The 10,163-nt window shown below is 43.6% G+C and overlaps 1 pseudogene; it reads right to left on the minus strand.

Moving 5' to 3' along the window:
• Window positions 1-224: 224 nt before the first annotated feature.
• On the minus strand, window positions 225-8,070 carry LOC139654699 (uncharacterized; annotated as a pseudogene).
• Window positions 8,071-10,163: the final 2,093 nt, after the last annotated feature.

A 10,163-nucleotide genomic window follows, 5' to 3' on the forward strand; every position in this document is an offset into this window, starting at 1 on the left:
AATGGGCTCCAGTGCCTTGTAATATGCCTTGCTAAATGTGATGAATATCATGCTTGCAGTTTGCTGCTTACTGCTGCTTATCAGGTGGACTGCAGTGTACACACATTAAGGATTAAAGTAAGAATGCCCACTCTGCTCTTAAATCAATCTTGATGTTACTTGCTCCAACATTTGGGATATCAGTTTTGGGCATCCTTCATGGAAATAGTGGCAACTCAACTTAACTATCCACAGTTTTTCTTCAAGTAAATAGTATTCTTGTTGGCAGCTTTTCTGCTTATCTGGGTCACCTGAGGGCTGGCCACACTGGAGCCTGGCTTACACAAAGAAGGTCTCACATAAGGCCAGAATCACCAAGTCAGATCCAGAAGTGCAATGGCTTTGCATTTCATCACAGCATATTCCTTCAGTGGGACAAAGTAGAATATGAGCTTGTCGTATGCTGGGTGTATCATCGGTACACATAGTGTAGTTGGTGGTCAATGCGGTTTTGAGGGGTTGCATTGAACTCTTCCCTCTCTTGTTTTTGGTTGGCTTTAAATTATGCTTTGCAGAGTGATGCAAAACAGAGCCTTGACGCCAAAATAAAATCTGTATTTACATTTATTCTGCAGTGAAGTGAAGCTATTTCAGGCAGACAACATAAGTGGCGCTGAAGCTCTGGATCAGCTGATGTGTTAGCTGTGCTTGCGTATTGCTATCACCAACTGGGTGGTCTATTTAAACTCACTTGCTCATTCTCTGCTGCTGCTCGCCCTGCTGCTGCCTGTGTATCTCTCACCCCTCCTCCACCCAGCATCCACCTGTGGGCTCTGTTTCTACATGGTTCCCCATGGGGGGTTGCATTTGATCTCTCCTTGCTCTCACTTATGGCTGGGTTTAAATTATGCTTCACAGGGAGTGATACAAAACAGAGCCTTTATGCCAAAATGAAAGCTATCTTAATATTTATTATCTATAAAAATGTTCATATTCAATACATAAGTTGTCTGACTGAACTCAATTTTGATGAAAACGCCTGACAGAACCTTATAATTAGCCTAAAAGCTCACAATGTGAGCTAGGACGCTACAAGCAAATAAAAGCTACAACATGTTAAGATATCAATAGAATATACTACAAAAAAAAATAGTGCGTCACCAAGTATGCTACTGTCAAACACTCAAGGGTAGCTACATTATCAGCATTGTGCTCTGGTCAGTGTGCTTCATCTTTATCCAGATCCACTCACTGGCACCCATTGCTGCTTCAGATATAGCCTTCACTGCCTGCTGCTCTGCCCACAATTGGCTAGTTTACCTGCTAGTGTTAAGGTGGTAGATTGCACATGGCTACGTGGCTACGTCGCCAGGTGTATCGTCCTTCAGACAGATCCATTTTGCTGACAAAATAGTGTAGTAGCTATTCCTGAACATCCTTAACAACGGGAGAGTAATTGTCCTCTCCTACCCATTGACTGAGAATTTGAGAAGATAGCACATCATAGGTTGCACCTACAATGAATCTAATTCAGTTTGCCTCCATACCCCACAACTCCCTCCAGCTAAGTTTTTTCCTCTCTACACTTCCCAATGTATCCACTGTCCCTGTTTTGCCTGAAAGACGGCCTTAGCACTAAACTAAACCTACGAAACCCATACTGAAAACAAATTAAAGCTAAACTGAAATAAAAATGGAAAACCATATAAAAACAAATGAAAAATCCCAAACTATAACCCTGGTGCCTGCTGAACTGCTTCTCTTGGGTTCCATTTTCACCCAGCTGTTACTCCTAACTGTTAGGTCTTTCAACTCTTTTTACTCTGTAGGCCTTTCAACTCTCATCTCCAGTATTGCCTTTGGACATTTGATCTTCTCTGTTAGGCTAGATATATGTTGTTCTAATAACATCTAGTGATTTTTTTAACCAGAGCTTTGATCTCTCCATTCCCAACAGGAGGTTAGCAGAGGCAGGTGCAACATGTCAGAGGGGATATTTGTGTAGGATAGTGAACGTTAGTTTGTTGGTTGATAAAATTATAACACTGTTAGAGACAAAAAGGAAGAGAAAGAGAAAAAAAGAAGTAGACGGAAGAAAAAAAAGTAGGGGGAGAAAAAAATAGATGGAGGAGAAAAAAATAAATAGTGTTCTCTTGCAAAAGTTTGGCATTCCCTCTGAAGCAGGTCCTTCAAATGATATGTCTGAAAACAGCCTGTTTCTGACGATTAGGTGTCAATATTCATTTTACTTTTTTTACATTACCTCATTTAGCAGACGCTTTTGTCCAAAGGGACTTACTAAAAGTGCATCAACAGTAGTCAAACCAACTGTATATCACAGTCTTAATCAGCTAAGACTTTAATAGGAATAAGTAGCATCTTTTTTTTTTATATTAAAAAGCAGAAGGGGAAGAAGATTGTTACATGATAGGCATTCAAGTGGGGTCCAGGTGTAACCAGTCTTCAGTCTCCGACGAAAGAAGGGTAATGATTCAGCTGTTCTGACAGAAGTGGGGAGCTCGTTCCACCATTGTGGTGCCAGGGATGAAAAGAGTCACAACCGGGGTGAGTTTGGAACCTGACCAGTGATTGTAGATACACAGGGGCAGTTTGATGTATTGCCCTGTAGACGAGTTGCAGTGTCTTACATTTGATGTGAGCAGAGATGGGAAGCCAGTGGAGAGGAAGAGGGGAGTGACGTGAGACAATTCTGGTTGGTTGAACACCAGATGGGCTGCAGCGTTCTGAATGTGCTGTAAAGGTCTGATGGCAGAGGGTAGCCCGGCCAGAAGAGTGTTGCAGTAGTCCAGTTGTGCTGCTTCCCTCGCAAGGAACGGCCGTATTTTAAGGATGTCGTAGAGGGAGAACCTACAGGAACAAGTTGTCACGGCGATGTAGGCAGAGCAGGACAGCTGGTTGTCCAGGATCACCCCTAGGTTCTTGGCAGTCTGAGAGGGCAACACAGTGTTCATGGAGTGAACACTGTGAGATGGAGAGGTCTGTGAGAGGGCAGTCTTTCCTTGGGAGAAAGTGTACCTCTGTCTTGTCAAGATTGGGCTTGAAGTGGTGCACAGAAATCCAAGCACTGGTGTCTTTAAGACATGCAGAGATGTGCCCATCAATTTGTGTTTCTGAGGGGGGGTACGAGAGGTAGAGCTGAGTGTCATCAGCATAGCAGTGAGAGGAGATCACATGGCCAAGGGATTTAGTATACAGAGAGAACAACATGGGCCCCAGGAGTGTGCCCTGAGGGACACAGGTGTTAATGTTATGTCTGGATAGAGATCCTCTCCATGAGACCTGGTATGAGCACTTGGCCAAATAGGATGGGAATTAGGAGTGTGCAGACTTTGGGATATTCCATGGAAATACAGAAGTGCAATACTGTGCAATAAATCTTTTAGTTCATCCACATACATAGACTGTCCCACGTTTCATGTCAAGGAGCCCTGTGCACAAAAGTTGGAGTTTTGATCGTGCTGACGCACTGTAGCCTGTTGTACTGGAGTAAGTTGAGATGTGTTGTGTCGCAGGGAGAAAACTGCAAAAAATGTATTTACAATCCTTGTTTTTTTCCCTACACACATTTTTTTCACACTAAATGTTTCTCGGGAGAACGCAAAAGTTTTGTGAGAGAACGCAAAAGAATGTATTTATTTTTTTCTCCACCTACATTTTTTTTTCTTCCCTAAATTTTTTTTTCTCCTCCATGTCCCCTTAGGGGCTCCGTAGGATCCTCTATATTTAAGAGATATTGAATGAAAAATGTTAGGTAATAATGTTTGTTTTTGTTTTTTCAAAATGTATATACAGTATTGGGAGTGGAGTTATAAATTATATTTATCTCATGTAATGTAATTGATCCCCCATGCACGCTCAGTTCACACAGACATAATCTCAGCCAGTGAATACCCAAATACACCAACCACACATGCTACTAATAGAGAGCTAGCTCAGTCACACTCTACCTACAGGAAACCCCATGGCCCAGTCTGACCCAGTGACCCAGCAAGTCCATGCAGCAGGCATTTAGTGTGTTTAACAAGGAAAATGAGCTGTTTCCTTTGGTCTGGCTCTCTAATCAACCATAGACACGGTTGTTAAACTCTCAATGGTCCTATCTACATGAGACAACAGTTGCTCACATAAGGCCTTTTTTGTGTATGGAACATTGATTTTAGCTTGCATCATTTTTGTCCCGAACAAATTGATGGAATTGTCCAGAGGAGCCATTAGAAATATAATGTTTTAACTGCAGCCAGCAGCGTGTATTTATACAATAATAACATGAATGGAGGACAGTGGGAAAACACCTGTCAGTAAGACAAAAAAACCCCAAAAAAACCCAACAACAACCACAATATCCTGCCTGCCTCTCTGGAAAACACAGAGGGGCTCAGTGTCACAATTCTGTTATTGCTCGGTGTTATCTTTTGCTGCTGGTGTCTTACTTTGGTGGTAGAGGTTATGCCGCTATAGATATAGACAGCTCTGTTTTGTCAAAAGCCAGATCAAATGCAGGCTGCTGCTGCCAAGGGGAAACCCAGCAGGACCAATCATGCCTGCCAATCAGAATGAAGCTCAGACAGGTCGTGACCCCACTGTTTGTTGAATGTGCAGAGGCTGGGGTGTAATATCAGAGCTGGAGGAGACGACTGCTGCTCTGCTGTGGCTTGTAGAGAAGATTTAACATGGAGAGAATGAAATTCTATTATGAGCTGGCTGCTGGAGAAAAGGTTGGTGTCACACTTAAGTCCTTTGGCAGCACAGCAAATAGGGCTGTGAGGTTATACTCACAAGATGTAGAGTGAGAGGTCAACAGGAAACATTGACATATTGCACCTGGACCCCTTAGCATTCCCTCTGGAGTAATAATGCCACCAATTCAGAGGCATACCCCTCCCACGACGAATTGCACTCACTGCAGATGGAAGCAACCACTCTTCTTTTGCCTCTCCCTCATGCTGATCTTCTTCTTCTTCTCTTCCCGTCTCCCCCCGCCTCTCATCTTAAATTGGATTCACCTGCTGTAAGGCGCTCCAATCCATTTTAGTATGGCTAGCTTGTGTCTAAGTGCACTGGGAGGGCAGGTGCTACTCCTAAGTGCAAATACCTTCATCTGCTGTTAGAGGGCATGAGGAAATATTAGATGTGATGGGGCTCTTCCTCTGACTGGAAGCTCTTTATTAAAAAAACTGCATTACCTCAGCAAACTGTCCTTAAACGCATGGGGAAAAGAGAGGAGATTGGTCTTTGATGGATTTAAAAGGATTTGCATATGTGTTCCAAGATATGTACTTAGGATGCATGGCGAGACCATTGAATGTTTCGGTGAAAGGAGGTATTGCCTTTAGAGTAAATGCAAATCAAGTAAGACCAAAGGAGAAGAGGTACACTGTGGGAATTACCTGCACTTCTCCATGCATATCTTCACAGTAAATCCTCACATGCAGACACACACAAAAACTGAAGTCCGGTTACTGTTACCATTGAAAGACATGCACAGAAAATGCCAAACATGTTCCATCCTGCACAAATGTGTGTAGATCAGCCACACAGACAAAACAACCCAAAGCCTTCAGAGAGAAAGACAATACAAATCCCCAGGCTTCGGCTTGGTGGCCAATGGCCAGGCACTCAACTCCACTCGGAAGTCCCTTCTAATTACTCTGGGACACTCTGCATTTTCAACAACACAGTTATTCAGGGGCTTCGGCACTCTCTAGAAAGTTCTGTTTCTATGTTGTCTGAGAACTAGCCAAGCAACTGCAATAGACACCAGAGGAGGAGAAGACGGGGTAGAAGTGGGGGAAAACAGGAACACCAGTGCTGCTGCTGCTGTCCGCTCAGTCAGGCAAAAGCCCCAATGGCCCTACAGTCCGGTTGGCATTCCTGCATGCACCATGGAGAGGGAAGGAAGGAATGGACAGAGTAAGGCAACAAGAGCCCAAACAAAAGTGATACACAGCAGCATCACATCCAGCTGAGACCTTGAGGGACAATAGTCATCCAAATCACATACAATAGCCAGACTGAGAGGATTACCTCTTCCTTTGGCACTCACACACACACACACACACACACACGCACACACACAGTTTCTGTATACCTCTCTGCATCATATAGACTGTAAAAGGAAATGTTTTCAAGGTTTGACGAATGAGAATGGAAATGGAACAGAGGGTGAGAACTAAAAGGGTTTGAGGATGCAGAAGGGTGATGAGAAAAGGAAAAGAGAGAAGAGAGACAGAGAGAAAGGACGAGAAAGGGAAAAGAGAGAACAAGAGAGAATAAGGGAAAAGATGATAAGAAGACAGGGATGCTAATATACATTCATAATGAGAGCTATGGCAACATGTTAATGTGAACGACTGAAACTAATGACCGTCTAGGTAAAAGGCGTTGTGTATACAAAGTGCACATGTAGGTAAGTGCTTTTAAAAGCCACAGGGAAGTTGTCTCCCTGCTGTGTCGAAAGTGAAACAGTTGAAGCATGTACTTGAAAGCACTCACACATTGTCAGCCGGCTAAAGAACAGACAAAGGAGGCAAAGAACAGAGGTAGAGAAAAATATGTTAAAGATAACACATTTAATAGAGGATTGTGCATAAGTGTATCAGTGTGTACAGATGTGTGCATGTCCAAGTGTATGAGAGGGTGTATGTGTGTGTGCTGTGTATGTGCACACACCTATGAAATGTAATGTATGATACGTACAGTCTATTATAGTATCCCAGTGGTGTGAGTAGTATGTACAGCCTACTACAGTATCCCAGCAAGCATTGGATGGACAGCAACATGCAGGAACATGTATACAGCAACATGCAAATCCACCCATTTAGGTTTACATGGCATGCAGGTTTACATCAACCCAAATAAACATTTTCACAATCTGATATTATAACAGTAAAAAGTTATATTAAAACAGCTTTGGGAACAATTTTGACTAACTGTTGATTAAAGTTACTAAAGTTGACTAAAGTTATATTTGGGTCCCAATTTCAAAAAACAATGCAGTTAGCAGCTACGGAAACGGTCTAAACTTCTAATTCTGACACTATATTTACACAGGATTTCAGTGTTGGTGCAGGCTGTTGTATCAACATCTATTCAACGTCAAAATGCTTGCTGCGATGTCTTAGTAATAGTATGTCTCGCACATGTGTGACATGGGGAAGTATTGGTGGGGCAAAACACACACAAGGACTTGGGCGTGTTGAGAGCAAAAACCCTTAGTGGGGTACGTTATCAGATACATGTAAACAAAAGAGTGTGTGAGGAGGGAGGGGAGCCGAGGCGGTCCAGTGCGGGGGCAGGTAAGTGCGGCAAGCCTTGGTGAGCGTGCAAAGTAAGGGAGAGGGGCATGCAGTGCAGTCAGCCTGGTAGCCTTAGGCATCTCCGGATCAAACCAAGCGGCCAAAACCACGGCTGAATTTTGAAGCCAATAAGGAATTGGAACGTCTGCTAGGGACTGGCTCCAAAAAGACTCCAAACTGCCCAACTCCATGCAAGTTCTCACTCAAAATATGAAGTCAATACATTTTTTCGACAGAAGGTTATGGTCTCAGTACCTAATTTCACTTCTTCTAATATGTGTCCTTATGGTGATTTTCAAAATAATTGTGTCATTAACGGGATATAACGGATATATAACAGGGTTGTTTTCCTGGTGATTGACAGGTCACCAATTATGGGCCAATAGTAGGCGGAGCTGTGGCTGTGGCAACCCTCGGCCTCGCTTTGGCTGTGCTGGCTCCAAAAAATGTCAACCGTAAACCTAATCTCCAGGCTTCAAAACGGCCCTTCAGAAACCTATGGGTGATGTCACACTGACTACATCCATCTTTTTTTACAGTCTATGGATCAAGCCTGTGGGGGAGACAGAGCAAATGTGCAAGTTGGAGCTGTGTGGGCTAAGCTTTTGCTCACCTTTGTCTGCTCTCCCCACTCCGTTTGTAGGCCTCCAGGGAGATTCCTGATGGGCTGCAGCTGCGCTCGAGGGCGTACTGGTGTGGGCCATTATGTGACTGCGACCCAGTCCCCCTGGCAGCCTGGTGTTGCTGTGGCTGGCCTGGTTGCTGAACCACTGCCCTGGGGAGTGGTGTGGGTGCTATGTCCTGAGGGCAAGCTTCGTCCCCACCGTCACACTGTCACTTTGCACTGCAGACGAGGCCCTGTTGTCAAATCTGTATGTCTCTGCACTGATGTCGGCACTAATGTCATCAAGACAAATTTCTGTACATTTGTCAGACTTGTAAAGTGATTCTGACTCTTGTAAGCCTGATGAAGCATATACTTTTTTTTTTTAATCTCTCTCTTACTCTAATCTATGGAAAATCTCTTCTCTTCTATGTCTAGCGTCTCTCCTCGTCCTCTCTTCACAACAATGGAATCTCTTTTGTCCTCCTTTCTTTTTCCTTCACTGTCTCTGTCTCTGTCTGTCTGTCTGTCTGTCTTTCTCTCTCTCTCTCTCTCTCTCTGCCTATCTGTGATAAAAAGGAGAATCATTGTCAAAACACAATGTTATTTATCACCAGGTAAAATTAGGTCCCATTCTGCATGGCAATCAGAAGGCAGAGTCCTTTCTGAAATGTCGGTGAAAATTGGCAGAGGCATGCTGCTTGATCACTCTCTTATTCACTGTCACTGCAAATTCATTTTGTGTGTGTGTACAGTGTGCGTGTCTGTGTGTGTGTGTGTGTGTGTGTGTGTGAGTGTGAGAGAAAGAGAAACGATCGGAGGGTCATTTGTAGGCTAAAGGGTAGTTCTTAGCAGGAGGACTTTCATTTAGTGGGACAAATTTATTCCAGGCTATGTGACTTTTGACACATCTCAAAGGACCAAGGACGGGAATAATGATGAGGTCAACAAGGTCACTGAGACAGTCAGGGATCATGGGAAAACAAAAGGAGACTTGGGAGAGTGGAACACATGCTTTTTTATCGAGTTGTTTTTTCCTCATACATAACACATTAAATCAATATCACAGTCATCAGTGACAGTGTTGTACAGGCGATTATTTCCCCCCTCCCCCCACCCTCCCTTTCCCTCCACACACCCCCCCCCCCCCCACCTCCCTCTATTAGGCTGATCTATAATGAGAAAGAAAGAAAAGAAAGGAAAAGAAAAAAAAGTATTTAGCGTAACAAAGCAGCTTCAAATGTAGGAGTCTGCACATCAGGGGCACAGGAGCCATGTATCCACAACCAGAGCTGGTCACTGCCAAGAGAGACACCAGCCAAAATGGCAGAAAAAAAACAAAAAAAAAAACATCTGTGGTTATGGAGGCCTCAGCAAAAAATGCCAGAAAAGGGCCCCACACCTTGCAGAACTTCTGTTCTGAACCCCTCAGGGTATATCTAATTTTTTCAAGTTTTAGGCATGAGATCATGTCCTTGACCCAATGAGAATGAGTGGGTGGGGAAGTCTACTGCCATTTGAGAACTACTGCCTGACGTGCTAAAAGAGAGGCAAAGGCAAGAGTGTTATGAGACTGGAAAACTCCAAGCATACACACACACACACACACACACACACACACACACACACACACACACACACACACACACACACACACCCTGCAACAGCTCACACACAAATCAGAGACAGATTTGGATGGAAAGCGAGAATTCCTCACTTCATTGGGGGTAACGTCATTGTGTAGAATAGCATTGACTTTCAGAAATTGTCAACAAGTATTTTTGATATTTAATATCAAAATTTACAGCAATTTCAAAACACTTCACAGCAAGAAAATAAGAAACCACCATTCTCAAAACTACTGTCCGTTGTACTATCCCAAACTTCCAAATAGGAGGCTGTTATATATTCATTGACTGTCTTCAACAGCAGCAGCTCTGCAGTGAACAGCAAACTACGATTCTCTCCCTCTTCTCCCTCCAAGTCTCATTACCAACACCAAATATTCTCTGCAGTAAACACTACCATTTATTCCAACTTCTGTCTGTAAGTCTCATTCCCTCCTAAAACCCTTCAGCAGTGAATAACGGACTAAAATTCTCCAATTTCTCTCTACAAGTTTCAACCTTTCTGTAGAAGGCGGGAAATTGGGGGTTGGTCAATCAATGGGGGGCAGTGAGAGATTGAGTCTTTTCAGTATGTGTGTCTGTGTCACAGATAGAGAAGCTTGAAGACTGAACCAGGAAAACATGCCTGTCTTACCA

Source organism: Centroberyx affinis, unplaced genomic scaffold (assembly GCF_046629955.1).
Source record: "Centroberyx affinis isolate AG114_WGS23_722 - 3 ecotype Tasmania unplaced genomic scaffold, CSIRO-AGI_Caff_v1 ptg002142l_1, whole genome shotgun sequence".
Lineage (NCBI taxonomy): Eukaryota > Metazoa > Chordata > Actinopteri > Beryciformes > Berycidae > Centroberyx > Centroberyx affinis.